The sequence below is a fragment of the Amia ocellicauda genome, chromosome 16 (assembly GCF_036373705.1).
Source record: "Amia ocellicauda isolate fAmiCal2 chromosome 16, fAmiCal2.hap1, whole genome shotgun sequence".
Classification (NCBI taxonomy): Eukaryota; Metazoa; Chordata; class Actinopteri; order Amiiformes; family Amiidae; genus Amia; species Amia ocellicauda.
Genome location: NC_089865.1, coordinates 27,209,296 through 27,225,538, shown reverse-complemented (window position 1 = coordinate 27,225,538; position 16,243 = coordinate 27,209,296). Strand labels below are relative to the sequence as shown.

Here is a 16,243-nt window from a genome sequence, read left to right as displayed (position 1 = left end):
ATAGGAGACCCCACTCACCAGCCCGGTGTCTTTCTCACAATATTCCATTTTATGAAAGTATATCGTTATATCAGCAACAACATCAATACATTATAGAGTTAAACTAAATATAGAAAACTTAACCTGTATTTGCAAATTAATTACATTGTGGATTACATCCATCTAATTCATTAATAAGTATCATCGATATTAATGTAACTTCATTTCATTGTTTGGGTGTCGAATCCAGTCGCCAGGGTGATTAAAAAATCAACACAAAACTAGAAAGCTCAGGGCTGGCTCATGTGAGATAGTTCGAATTCATGAGTACATGATGCGTGTTGTATAGCGGACACTGGAAACTGTTCAATGAGAACACTGCATTTGCTTGTCAGTTTCCCGCCAAAACATGCCTTTTGAGAGGAACGGACAGGGCTCAGGCCTGGCCTGCTGTCTGTAGACGACAGAACTTTGACACTTGTCTGTCCAGACGCACGGCCATTCAAAACACACATCTCCTTCTATTACTCTCTGCTTATCTTTATTTTTGTGCTTGAGAAAACATATCCTTATCTCTTGGATGCATAAGAACTAGTTATCAAAAATACATCAATTCATATGAAAACACAAACATATACATGATCTTGTACTAATCTGCCCCATATCTCACATTTATCACCTGTGCTCAAGCTGTCAATGGCAACCACAGGCTACATGAGACATCGAGTTTGTGTGTTGAATTGTCAATTTACAATTATCCTTGACGTTGCTTATATTTAATTCGTATTACACGAACACCCAGTGGTCGAGATAGGCCAGTATACGGTATGGTAATCTACAAAATATTCCAAAAGTAAACATCACATTGACAGTAGTAGTAATAATATTTTAAAAGTTATGTATTGGAATCTGTGATATCATTGCGTCCTTTGATTGTCCAGTACGACATTCCACTTTATCTTAATTGTAATGTACAGTACAATACAATGCTATAGAGGGTGACTGGAACGATACAAACGAAATCCCCCATGATAATAAACTCATGTTTTTATTCTGACAGACACTGCAATCCCATACCAAAAGTTGAAACGGGGCCGCCTGCCAGAAAACCAGGAATCCTATGCGCCCGACCATATGTGAACCTCTGAGCTGGCTTCCTCTGGTCTGGATACAAACACAGAGTCCCCAGAGCACCTTAGTGCGAGGCGACTGGAAAGGGACGTTACAGCTGTGTTTGTTTCTTTCAGTCTTTATGTTGTGTGTCTGTGTTACAGTGATAGCGGCTGCAGTGGACGAAATGTAGGGTTCCCCATTAGCTCGCCTCAATCCTGCAGTTGGAATTATTGTAGTCTGGATTCGGCACTCTGGGTTCAATCCACATCACTATAGCATTAATTTTAAACACAACACACACACACACACACACACACACACACACACATACACACATATAGCGATATATAGGTAGTTATAGATTTGTTTACAAATACTTAATTACTCTCCAGCACTCTCAATGCAACTTGCAAAAATGACTATACCGGTATAAAACGAAACACGCAGAAGACTATTACTAAAATGGCAAGTGCAATATCATACACATTTGTAATTAGTTTGTCATGTAGCTGAGCAGGAGGCTTGTTCTCGGGAGCTGTTTTCAGCACCATGTCAGTCTTAGAAAACATAAGCCTACATCACACAACACTGCGCCACCCAAGAAATATGACCTTCATTAGTATACTTTAAAAATCAATACTATGGTAAAATAACATTACATCTTCCGGCGCCTGTTCCATAAACTTTCGAACATCTTTCAAGTAGCTGGCCGTGATCGTATAGTGGTTAGTACTTTGCGTTGTGGTCGCAACAACCCCGGTTCGAATCCGGGTCACGGCAATGGGAGACCCCACTCACCAGCCCGGTGTCTTTCTCACAATATTCCATTTTATGAAAGTATATCGTTATATCAGCAACAACATCAATACATTATAGAGTTAAACTAAATATAGAAAACTGAACCTGTATTTGCAAATTAATTACATTGTGGATTACATCCATCTAATTCATTAATAAGTATCATCGATATTAATGTAACTTCATTTCATTGTTTGGGTGTCGAATCGCCAGGGTGATTAAAAAATCAACACAAAACTAGAAAGCTCAGGGCTGGCTCATGTGAGATAGTTCGAATTCATGAGTACATGATGCGTGTTGTATAGCGGACACTGGAAACTGTTCAATGAGAACAGTGCATTTGCTTGTCAGTTTCCCGCCAAAACATGCCTTTTGAGAGGAACGGACAGGGCTCAGGCCTGGCCTGCTGTTTGTAACGACAGAACTTTGACACTTGTCTGTCCAGACGCACGGCCATTCAAAACACACATCTCCTTCTATTACTCTCTGCTTATCTTTATTTTTGTGCTTGAGAAAACATATCCTTATCTCTTGGATGCATAAGAACTAGTTATCAAAAATACATCAATTCATATGAAAACACAAACATATACATGATCTTGTAAGGAATCTGCCCCATATCTCACATTTATCACCTGTGCTCAAGCTGTCAATGGCAACCACAGGATACATGAGACATCGAGTTTGTGTGTTGAATTGTCAATTTACAATTATCCTTGCCGTTGCTTATATTTAATTCGTATTACAGGAACACCCAGCGGTCGAAATGGGCCAGTATACGGTATGGTATTCTACAAAAAATACCAAAAGTAAACATGACATTGACAGTAGTAGTAATAATATTTCAATAGTTATGTATTGGAATCTGTGATATCATTGCGTCCTTTGATTGTCCAGTACGACATTCCACTTTTTCTTAATTGTAATGTACAGTACAATACAATGCTATAGAGGGTGACTGGAACGATACAAACGAAATCCCCCATGATAATAAACTCATGTTTTTATTCTGACAGACACTGCAATCCCATACCAAAAGTTGAAACGGGGCCGCCTGCCTGAAAACCAGGAATCCTATGCGCCCGACCATATGTTAACCTCTGAGCTGGCTTCCTCTCGTCTGGATACAAACACAGAGTCCCCAGAGCACCTTAGTGCGAGGCGACTGGACAGGGACGTTACAGCTGTGTTTGTTTCTTTCAGTCTTTATGTTGTGTGTCTGTGTTACAGTGATAGCGGCTGCAGTGGCCGAAATGTAGGGTTTCCCATTAGCTCGCCTCAATCCTGCAGTTGGAATTATTGTAGTTTGGATTCGGCACTCAGGGTTCAATCCACATCACTATAGCATTAATTTTAAACACAACACACACACACACACATACACATACACACATATAGCGATATATAGGATGTTATAGATTAGTTTACAAATACTTAATTACTCTCCAGCACTCTCAATGCAACTTACAAAAATGACTATACCGGTATAATACGAAACACGCAGAGGACTATTACTAAAATGGCAAGTGCAATATCATACACATTTGTAATTAGTTTGTCATGTAAGTAGATAGTAGGGTTTTTTGGGCGTGGCCTATTTTGTTATGACGTTTGCCCTAAGCTTATTAATATTCCTACATCATAATTGGAGGGCGTGAGTACACCCATAAAACCCTGAACAACAAGGCCACCCATAAATACCCCCACCCCTCTGAAGGCAACGCCCCAAAACTCTCCTCTCTATTTAAGAACCCGCGCTGCTTTTAGGCAATACCTCCTTAATTCTCAGCATCTGAAACATCCTGCTTCTTCAACATGTCCACCGACATCAACATGAAACCCCGCAAGAAACAATCCCGGGCAAGGGTTCCTGTACTCACCAATTTGAAGATTGAACGCTCCTGGGTGTTGTTCTGGGGGCCTTGACGAGGTTACCGCTTTTTAAAGGGACCCCAGCTATGTTGAAGTGGAGCTTTTTGCTTTGGGAGAGACGGAGGGTACGTTGGAACCTTTTTAGACGGTAATTGAATACTCTCATGAGGACTGGTTGAAGGTGATGGCCTGGAGAGATCTGGGGCTTGTGGATAAGACTCTAGAAGGCTTGCAAGAGGGTCCAAGAGATTGTGAAATGGAGTCTCCGACTCACGGTTTTGAAAGGTGTGAATGGGAAAGCTTGCAGAACTACGGTAGAGTGGTGAAGAGTCTATCTCTAACTACAGATCGTAAGGTTTTGTTTAGCAGTACCCTGATTACAAACCCTGTTGAAGGGGGTGTGGAGGATCCTGAAAAACAGGTTACTGAAATTATGTTTGACGCCGTGGACTGGCCGTTCTTGAAAGAGGTCATAACCTGTATAAATGACGGTTTTGACATCTTGACCAAATGTTCGCAACTGGATTCGGTTAGAAGGAGAATATGCTGGATTATGGATTATATATCCCCCTTGAATCACAACGACGATGATAAAACAGACGACGTGTGGGGTTTTGGAGGGTGGTCTGACGGCTCAGGGGCTACTCTCTTCTAAGAGGGTGGTGTGTCGTGACATAGTGAAGAGATAGGATAAAAGGCGCAACAATTCATTCATGGTTTAAAATTAAATAGAATGTCTTACCCGAAAGCTGCGGACGTCGACAGGCTCTACAGGCCTCTTCAAACCCCTGGTTCTATTCCCCAGATTTTGTATACACTCCGGAACCCTCTGACTGCGGTTACCCTCCAAGACCTCAGACCCCGGTCCCTCAGGACGAAACAACATGCGGTGCGATGGATGTCCAAATGAGTCTCGGGGATCCCCAGCCTCTGGAGCTCATGGAGGGCCTCGATTTTGCCGAACTGTCTACCGTCTGTGCATCTCAGGAGGGGGTCAGTCCAATGGATGTAGAAACACCCCACAAACCACCAGGCGACCCAATGAGCATCGGACTGTCCCGGGGGCGTGATGAAGACGCAGGATTTATGCCCGGGGTATGTGACCAAGTAAGCAAGTAAGTGGTTAAAAGCACCCTGGTGTATATTCTGAGTGCTCTCATCGACCGAGCTCTGAAAGAAGTCTGTCGGGGGTGTGAAGTGAATCACCCCAGTCAGTTGAGACACAGTTGTTTGTTTGAACCAGACCGTTACTATTTCCTGTTCTATTTCAACGTGTTTTACAGAAGACTGAACAAACCGTGGCTTAAACCGGCACTAATCAAGGCACTGTCTTACTCCCACATACATGTCACTGCGGGACAAGTCCAGAATATCATAGATGAGATTTTGCTGGAGCTGAAAAAGGAGCCGTTTATAATAGAGAAATTGGGCAGCTGCTCAATGACCTGGATGAGCCGAGTAGAAAAACCACTTGCAAGCTAAAAGCTTATTTCTTCCGTAAAGAAGTTAAGGCTGGGGGCATCGACGAAGAATTCGACATCTACGCCACTGATTCAGACTCTGACCTGAACTAAGGGACTTTGAACATGGGGAATGTTCTGGACTGCTTCTGCAACTGGTTCTGTCATCAACACTCTGCAGCTAACCTGAGAGCGCTATTACACCATGTGCTTGACAGAAAAGTAGCCAACGCGAGCCTTTTCTCTACAGATTTAACCATCGATGAGGATCAACTTTCAAACCTGGAAAAGTTAATGGCTGCTGTAACAAAGACCGGGGGGTACGAACACTAGGATGAAGCGCTCAAGGGGGCCAAGAATGATATTAGGCCATTTCATCAACATCTGTATGACCTTTTACTGAGCATGTTTAATACACCTCTGTTTACTTTTAAAATAGGTCGTATTGTTGTTTTATTTACATATGTAACTGAGGTGTGTGCCTACAAGATAAAGAAACAGGTATTTGTTGATATAGATCAAGTAACCAATCATCTGATTTCTTTTTGTCTGGACCATAGAAAAAATTGCTGTGTATGTTATACTTTTCTCAAATGTCTAAAAAGGGGTATCTGCTATCCTGAAGTTGAATTAAAAACCTTGTATAAAAACTTTGCGCATAGTGTGGGTCTGTGTGGTTATTTGACAGAATGACTCGGCAAGCTCCCCAAATGCAGGAACAATACTACAACCCAGCCAAGATTGGGGGTTTGGCGGGTAAGAAGGGTTTTCAAAGAGGACTCGCTGAGGCCGGAGTGAAGGTTAATGATGTGGATGTTTCAGAATGGTTACGGGAACAAGACGCCTATACCTTACATAAACCTCTCAGGATTAACTTTAAAAGAAACCGCGTATATGCAACTGACATAGACTCACAATGGCAAATCGATCTAGTCGATATGTCAAATTTATCAAAACATAACAATGGTCACAAATTTATGTTGATGTGTATCGATGTGTTATCAAAATATGCCTGGGCTCGCATTCTACATAATAAAACAGGTCGGGCAGTGACAAGGGCCATTGAGGATATATTGTCCCAGGGTCGATGTCCTAAAAAACTGCAGACTGATAAAGGAAAAGAGTTTCTCAACAGAGAATTTCAGAATCTACTGAAGAGACACAAAATACATCATTTCACCACCGGTAATGAGCTTAAGGCATCGTTAGTGGAGAGGTTTAACCGCACCATAAAGACCAAAATGTGGAGATATTTTACAGCGGTCAACACGTTCAAGTATTTTGATAAAGTTCAGGATTTTATCGATGCTTACAACCAAGGGTATCACACCAGTATTAAAATGAAGCCTATAAATGTTGATCAAAGTAATTCTTTTAAGGTCTATAAAAATTGATACGGACCATTTATTAAGAAGGGAAAAACTACTTATAAGTTCAACATCGGTGATGTGGTTCGCGTTTCAAAGCTAAGGAGTACTTTTGCCAAAGGTTATGAACAAACATTTTCTGACGAATATTTTACAGTTACCGAACACTTGGCTAGAGACCCCCCCATGTACCGGTTAAAAGACTATGACGGGGAGGATATAGAAGGAACTTTTTACGAAGCCGAGTTACAAAAATTAATGTGGGTAAAGACAGTGTATACAAAGTTGAAAAGATATTAGCTGAAAAAACCCAGAACCTGAAAAAATATGTGTTGGTGAAATGGCTTGGATGGCCTGAAAAGTTCAATAGTTGGGTCCCGGAACAACAGGTTTGCGATATTCAATCCTTATAACAACATGCCCGCGGGTGTGTTGGGGGCATTACTTTCGATACTCAAGATGGAATCAGGAGGCTTCTACGTGACTCTACCCAGTAACGCCTCTCTCGATATATACCCTAAAAATGAAATATCCAGTTACACGGTACAATTTGGAAAATCTATAGATCTAAGGGGGTCGTGGGAAGTGGGGTTGGCGGAAATACAGTATCCTTACACTTGGGCAGTTTTACAAGATAAGGATGCCACCTTCACCATTTTTGATGATGTTAAAAAGAGTCAATGGACATTCACGATACAAGGAGGTTATTATGACAATGTGGATAAAATATTAGATGAGATGCATAAACAGTTCTCAGAAGGCACCCCCAACATCAAGCTATATTACAACCCTATTAAAAACAGAGTGTACAAGGTGTCAAAACCAGGTATTAGCATTCAAACCAGCGGCCAACTGGGGCGTATATTAGGGTTCTATTCTGACACAGAGAGCAGGTAATCAGAAGTGGTGGCCCCCTTCCCGGCTGACATAAGGGGCGGCTTTTACACTCTTTATGTGTATACGGATATCATAACCCACCAGAGGGTCGGGGATAGTTATGTCCCCCTATTGAGAAATGTACTTATTAAAGGTAAAAGCAATGACATGGTCACAATTACTTATGACAAGCCACACTACGTACCAGTCTCAAAGACCCACTTTGACAACATCACGATCGAAGTAAAATCGGATCAGAATATCAACGTACCCTTCCGCTTCGGTAAAGTTATTGTCAAACTACATTTTCGACCCCTGAAACAGTGTGTACATTATTAAAATGGCTACCTCAAGGGGTTATGTAGATCCTAGCGCCTATGTGGATTATTACAAGATGCAAGCCGGGTACGGCTTGCCCGGTTTTGTAGGAGCCCCCACAATGTATGGTGCCGGTCTAGGAGGACTCTTTCGTGGTCTCTTTAGAATGGCCGTACCCCTGCTTAAGAGAGGCTTTGCTATAGCCAGACCCCACTTGAAATCAGCGGCTAAAAATATTGTTAGTGACGTGTTCACCAATGTTATGAACCGGGCAGCTAGCCATGAGCATCAGGAGGGTTCGGGTCTCATGGTAATGGCGAGGAGGGGGGGTAAAAGAAGAAACAGCATGTGTCCACCAGGGCGACGAAGATCCGTGGCTAACAAAAAACGAAGAATCTCTCATTCTCCAACATATCGTGGAAACACTCGGAGAAGGAAGCAGCACAAGAAAAAACCTGCAAAAAGAAAGTCTCAAAGAAAGACAAATAGAGCCTCAGGATACATCTTTTAAACATGTCTTTTGTCCACAGTCTATCGGAAGAATGCGTCAAATCAGAACTGGATCTGTTTACAGTTCCATACACTCAAACGAGTATAGATAAGAGCATATATGTAGAGATTCCCCCTCTTTCCGCAATTTCAGACACGGCCCCTCTGGAGTTTTTTATAGCTGGCAATGGCGAGGATTATATTGATTTGAATAACACATTTGTTTTAATGAACTGTAAAGTGACTGATGAGGATGGCGATGCAATCGAGAAGACGGCCAACGCTGGGGTCATCAATTACCCGGTGGCCACCATGTTTTCACAGGTGGATGTGACCCTGGGAGATCGGCTCATTAGTCAAAGCAGCAATACTTACCCCTATAGAGCCATGATGGAGTGTATCCTTAATTATAGTGATGAGACCCTAAGCAAACAGTTCAGCCCCGGCCTTTTCTTCAAAGACACCCCGGAAGCTATGGACGACAAGGATCCAGAGGGACTCAATAAGGGTTTGCAAAAAAGAACGGCCTTTTCAACAGAAGGGCGGACCTTTGAGCTAATGGGGCATATCCATGCAGACATATTTTTCCAAGAAAAACTCATGCTCAACGGGGTAGACATTAAAATTAAAATGATCCGTAGTAAAAGTGCTTTTTGTCTGATGACCCCTGATACTGAAAAATATAAACTGACCATATTATCGGTCTCGCTGTTTGTGAAAAAAGTGTCCGTCTCCCCGGCGGTTAAACTAGGACACGCGCAGGCGTTAATGACGGCAAACGCCAAGTACCCGATCGAAAGAGTCTATATGAAAGTCCACAGTATCTCCGCAGGGACACGGGTGATGAACCAGGAAAATCTGTTTCTAGGACAGCTCCCAAAACAGGTTATTATAGGTCTCGTGGATAATGATGCATTTACCAGGGTTTACAACAAGAACCCCTTTAACTTTAAACATTATAACGCGGAATTTATAGCGTTGTACGTCGATGGTGTGCAGGTTCCATCCAGACCTTTTCAACCTGACTTTGAAAACGGCAATGCGGTTTGTGAATATTACAGTCTAGTACTGGCTACGGGTCGCCATCTCAAGGATCAACCTCTGCTGATCGATCGCCGGGAATACTGCAGCGGTTACACCCTGTACGGTTTCAACCTGACCCCTGATGAAGAGTGTGGACAACATTTTTCACTGATGAAGACGGGCATTATGCGTTTGGAGATGCGTTTCAAGCAGCCTCTACCACGCACTGTAAATATGGTCGTGTATGCTGTGTTTGACAACATTATTGAGGTGAATCAGAGGAGAAACGTTCTGTATGATTATTATTAAAATGAACACCAGAGAGCTCAACCACATCATGAATGTCCTGGCCGGCTCACGGAAACTGTTTCAAGGAGTCTACGCCTGCGACCAGCTGCCTAAATTTTAGATCAAGAATTTACCTGCAATGTACATAATCAACACACACCCTAAAAATATGCCCGGAGAACATTGGCTGGCTATTTATCTAAGGGAGGACCACCGTGGTGAATTTTTTGATTCGTATGGAAACCCCCCGGATTCCAGACCTTTCCCTCGGAAGATCAATAACTTTCTGCTCAACAACTGTCAAGAAACAATTTACAGCGGTCGTCAAGTACAAAGTCTTCAGACCTTCACTTGTGGTCAACACTGTGTGTTTTTCTCATATCATAGATCTAAAGGAAGGTCATACCCCGATATTATGGCCTTGTACAGTGAGGATTTAGGCCAAAATGATAAAAAAGTGGCAGAGTTTGTCAGGGCACTGTGGACCCCCCCTTATAACACAATGATTTACGACCCTAGCCAGCCATGTATACAGATGGGGTGTTCTTGTGAGGATTTTAAAAGATGTCATGCGTGTTAAGGTGAAAAAATAATGAAAACAGCCTTTGAATCATTAGTTTTGTTTTTATTCAACACAATTCTTATACAAAGCAGGGGTTATGTTATAAATAAATGTACAACATTTGAAAAAAAAAAAAAAAAAAAAAAAAAATTGTTTGTCGGGTCATTATTTACAGGGGAGACAAATAATAACATGAGATTAATAAGCTTCCCAACGATGGATAGATCCTGAGGATGGTTGCTCAGCATGGTCAGAGTAATGAGATATCGGAGTCAGATCAGTCTCCACCTCTTTACACAGACAGATTTTTTGTCGCGTTTCCTGGTTAGGAACTGTTGATTGGGGCATGTTCAGACAGGCCATCGCCTGTAGGAAAGCATTCCAGCCTACAGGTCGGCGACTATCGGGTACCTTATTAGTGCTAGTGACGCTCTTCAACAAATCAAACATGTGTGAACCTTTGATCAGTTGTCCTTTAAAAACAAATTCACCCTGTTCATTCCAAGCCGTTACCCGCGGTTTCTGAACCATTTTGTGCAGGATATATTCTGCATGTCTTTTGCTTCTGGCCGGTATGTTTCTCAAAACATCCGTTACAACATCTCCCTCTGAACTCTCAACAGGTTCGGTCACCGCAACATCTTTATCAACCGTACCCCCCGCATCAGCCCCAGAACCATTTTCTTGAGAGGCCATGGTTAAAGTTAAAATGTTTTGATCTTTTTCACCCTGTATAACCAGACGGAGGTAGCGCTGTAACGTGTTGCTATACAACTGGGCTTTGGAATACTGATTTAAATCGGCCCTGGCCAGTATAGCTTTCATTTCAGAGTCCAGGTTGTTTTCGGCAGTTTGTCTAATGGGCTCTGGCCCGACAACATTTTTTCTCAGTTTCTCAAGCTGCTCCTGAGGGATCAAAAACATTTTCTGAGCATATTCCATTATTAACCCACTCTGGAAGCTAGAAGACTGGTTAGGAAAGGCACGGCTATGCTCAACAGCGGTCCTATAAAACCCCCGGTTTGATTAATCTTCTTTCTTTTTCTTTTAATAGAATACTTCTTATTAGCGATGATCTTGATAACCGCATTTTGTTTTTTGAGTTTAGAATGTTGAGAAGGGGTTAGGGGTATATTACCGCGTAAGATGTTAAAAGCTATTTCACACAGGGTCTCGATCAAATCCGAGGGGACCCCTGCCAGCACAGCTTTCCTATGGCGCGGGCTCCCTTCAAATAACATTTGCAAAAGCGGCAGATTTCTTTTAATCCGAACAGACATTCTTATTTATTTCCTTTTCTTTAGCACATACACTGCCGGCCAATCGGGCGGGCACAAACCTGTTCTGAGGCGAAAGTCTTCTGGGGTTTGTGCTTTTAAGTCCGCAATCAAGTACCCGTAGGGTTTTTTGGTGGCATCCTCAAATGCCTCCAAAAAGAACTTGGTCTGGTTAGGGTACATTTGACGAGCCAAGACGGTGACCTGTAGTTTATTTCTGGGGTTTTTAAAAAGAATTATATAATTGGCGTTTAAATTAATAGTGCGGCTTTTTTTACCTTGAAAAAATAGATTTTGAACTAAATAAATAATACTTAAATTCCTATGATGAGTGTACTTTGTGAAAGCTTTTTCCACTTCACTGTTGTCACCGGCCAGGTCATCAAGGATCACTAGATTAGTTTGACCGGGCGAGAACAAGTCATCGTCACACAACGAGGCGGGGAGACCTTGCACAAATTTCAGATTATTTTTTTTCGAAGCCAAAACATCGTAGATAGGTTGCCAGCAAGAGTAACACCACACTATGTTGTCAAGAGCTTGGGACACGGTTGCGTCCACATCTTCTATGATGTTCTTTATAAGATAGCTCTTACCCGAATTGGAGGGACCGGCTATAATACAGGAGAAAGGGTGTTGAAGTCTGTTATCAAAACCAGCGCTAATATCTATAAGGCAGAGTGGCATAATCAGTCTTCAACACTCTTTTATTGTACACCACCATGAACCGTTTGTTTAGTGATCTATTTTCCAACGTGTACCCCTTTTTATTGCGATAGATCTGATTTCCGGCTGTAATAATCTCACGAGGAAGCACGTCTTTCTCGGTTACAAAACTTTGTACCAGGGTCGTCAGAGACTTGATGTTAATGAGCTTGTTGTTACAATGGTTCAGAGTGAAACCCTTAACTTTCATACAGGTCTTACCCGCAGCCGTTCTGTATGCGTAAGTCTTAGGACCCCCTGAAACAAACTCCACTATGTGGTCCTGAGGATCTAGTTCGCTCGTTAACTCCCCAAGGTAGTCCCCGAGGGGAGGGACCCAATCCCCTGGCCTGGTGACAAAGATTACAGAGTCAGTATCATGATAGAGCGTGCGTTCCTGCAACTGATCCATTAAGTTGTACAGTTCAAGCCGGGCCTAAGCCGTGGTAAAAACCGCTATGAAAACATTAACGTTCCCCTGTTTGGTGGGGAAATCTTTAGGGGCCCTCCACTGGACCTGTGCCACGTGGTCATTTAAGAATTGAAAGTGTGATACTGCATGTTGTTTGGAAAACATAAATTCTATAAACTGTTCAGGGGTTTTAATCAAGGTTGTGTTTAGACGGTTATTTCTTTCCCCAAACTTACCCCACAGACTGTTTAAAATCAGTTTGGACATTTGTCTCTTGGCGGGGTTTACAGTTATGTTCCCCGGCTCTAGACGGATCCCTTCCTTTTCAAAATATTGCTGAACGTATCGCTCTTTGGCCGCGGCGTCAACACACCATGAGGGATAGCCCGATGCCTCCTGTTTCCCTTTCAGATGGGTCATAATGTAATCAGCAAAAAGAGTATCAGATTTTTCAGAAAAATGCCAAACCTCATACACCTTACCGACTCTGTAACCTTTCTCCACCGCCTTGTCAAGCTCAATGCTACACCAGACACCCGTCAGTGCTCTCTCTTCATCACTGTGCAGACAAGAGGTAGTTTTATTTTCAGTTTCCACACACGTTCTACACAGTAAAAACATCAATTTTCCCCGAACACCTGTAAGGCAACACGGGTAAGAACAGCTCACGAGGAGGGTACATTGTGACCTTGATCAAACCAAAGTAATGACCGATTTCGAGAAAGTCACGATAAACAATGGTTGGATGCCCCACCGGGTACATTTTGGTCTTGTTGACATAAGGGTACAGACTGGTGATATCATAGTAATCTACTCTCTCACCCTCCTTTACCTCATAATGTAAACAGAGGGCGTTGGTACGACCCCCAAATAACGCATCCCGGGGCTCTAGACGTTCAGGAAAGTCCAAGGTTTCCATAAACCGTTGTACCCCCGCATCCTGTTGCTTCAGGGTCGTCCACTAGTGTTCCCAAATCACCAGCACGTTCAAACCATAGGTGTTTTTTAAAGTTTCAATTCGTTCCATCAATGTACATATCACCGCAGAGTTTTTGTGTTACTGGGTTAAAGGTGTTTGGGTCGAAGCACTGAGTACAGCAATGGTAAATACAACCAGCAAACTCATAAGCGGTACGCCGCCCGGACACGTCGCTAAAACCGTCTAAGTAGTAAGGCCCCATTTTGATTTCCCCTTGATTTAAAGCATGTCTGATGAAGATTTTTTTCCCTGGCACTCAGGTATTCCAGCCACTGTATGGAGACAGTCGAAAAGTTCTCTTGTCTAGCACGATAGTTGTCAGAAGTGGTGACCGCTATAGTGTTTTTCTGCAAGAAATTGGCCCGATACATTTTCATGCAGAGACGCTATGGTCACACTTTGCAAAGGGTCGAGACCTGAGGTGTTGATAACCTCAGCGCGGAAACGCACACAGGCTTCTTAAAGGATCACCACATCATTTTTACAATAAGCGGCCATCTCTTCTCTGAAATCAAAAACACCTCCCTTAACCGTATTTTACCATTTAAAGAATTCTGCCCTCTCATGAGACATCATAGTATCAACCCCGTAATAAGAGGGTGGCGGGTAGGAGCCTCGATAATTTTGAGTGTCCTTAGTATTAAAAAAATGGCAGAACCAACCTTTCTTCTGAGCCTCAAAACCCAGAGCTTTAGGCAAAGCGCTCAATTTCATGGGGAGGAAATTTAACGAGTCTATGTAACGTTGGTTGAAAGCTTCTTCGGTGAAACACATGATCTTGCTACCCTGAGCTATTATTTTTGGGGTCACCCCATTTTCCACCAGATACTTCATCAAAATGTAAGAATCATAACCATTAGCATTGTTGGCAATAAATGTGTAATTGAGGTATTTTGGACCGCGATACCGCGTAAAGAAATCCCTGACACAACTCTCACCGCTAGCTGACCACTCACGATCCAACAAGTCAATACAGTGTATATAATTAACAACGTGGACCCCGATTTCTTGCCGACATTCAAAATCAAAACAGACATACCGGTTGTGTGGCGGCTCCTTTTTAACCGGCTGAATAAAGCACTGGTGTTCGGACCCCGGGGTTAAATCAGCATTACAGATCCTGCATCTCGGCTCCAGACATTTGTGTGGTTTAACCTCATGAAAACGGTACTGGAGGCAACACTGCGGGCAATATTTAGTTTGATCACAATAACTCCATTTTTTAACCCCCTCAGCAGCGGCCCTCTGTACCTTATGCTCGGAAAAACAGAACGCTGAGAGACAAATCCTTAAGCAATCTTTACATCGGATGGTAGGGGCCAAACCCTTACGACATTGCGGATTGAAACAGACGTTACAGTAACCGTCACAGCGATGCTTAAGCTTATCATTGAAGGCCTTATAACACCAATGACAAACATACGAAATACCCAAAAAAGCCGTAAAACTCTTTATTCCAAAGTAATGACTATCACTTAGGAAGAGAAACAGTGTCTGTGTATGGGTTTCAGGATGTGTCTGAAATTTCACAAATACTTCCTTTACCTCACAACGGTACCACACAACAATTTTTAAAGACAACAACTCCTCAAACTTGGTAATGTCTGAAAAGGCAACCATCTGTTGAGAGTTTAAGCCGGCCTTCTGATGAAGCATTAAAGCCTCTTGCAGAGCTTGGGGTTCAGGCATGTCGGGGGTGAGTAGTTTTATTAAACTGTAAGCAAAACAGAGCTTATTGTCCCCACTGGAACTCACCACTAATTGCCTGAGCTTGGTCCTAATTATGTCGTTCTTCAAGCATTTCGACAGTCTTCTAAGCGCCCCACCCTCAGGGTTACGAACCACATTCATTACCAGAGACAGACTTTCATCAGCTAAGATGGCTGCGTTACTTTGCAACAACGCTTCGATTTTAGCCAGAAATTCATCAACATCTAAATTATCTCCACTCAGCATTACAGATAGGTTGCTAAACAAATCATCCCCTCTGAGTTCTAACTGTACAACATCTCGAGGTCTGACCCTTTCAGCAACCTGTTCAAGCATGTTTTGCAAGGCCTCGTGTATGTTGACAAATATTTCTGCATAATTGTCACAATTTAAAAGTTCTGCATAATTAAAACGCTGAATCATTTCAAAATTGTTATAGGCCGGTCTATCTATAATAACGGGATCACTGGAACTCTTGGACACATCATCATTTTGAACAAAGCCTTCACCCCTACATTCTCACAGAGCATGTCCTCCACAGCCTTATCAGTCTCAGAACCCACCACATTCCGAACAACCCCACTGCTGACATCTACAAAACCCCCTTTTTGAGGAGGCTCATTTAAAGCCTGTAAAAGTCCTTCAAAGATATCCAACCGGTTAATGTCAAGACCCTCCTCTATAGTGACGGCTGCTTCTGCCGCCATCCTGTGTTCTAATTGACTCAAATCATTTATAATAGGGGCAGAATTTGGTCGGGGTAGCTCCTCCAAAGCCTCCACCATTTCAAACAAATCGGGGTGAACTAGGGGGTGAACCTCTATAAGCGCTACCGGTGGTAGGTGGTTATTTATATCATTGACCATCTGTAACAGGTCGGGGTTCACCGGTAAGTCTGTTAATTCACATTCTATCGGTGGTAATTGGGGGTAGTTTAAATCATTTATCATTTGTAATAGTTCCAGGTTCATTGGGACATCAGAGGAGTTCACAACAGGGCCGGGGATGTTCTCTC

General features: G+C 42.6%; 1 non-coding gene across 1 annotated transcript; it reads left to right on the top strand.

Moving 5' to 3' along the window:
• Positions 1 to 1,800: 1,800 nt before the first annotated feature.
• On the top strand, positions 1,801 to 1,872 carry trnah-gug (transfer RNA histidin (anticodon GUG)). The gene has a single exon. It is a non-coding gene; the product is annotated as a tRNA-His (tRNA).
• Positions 1,873 to 16,243: the final 14,371 nt, after the last annotated feature.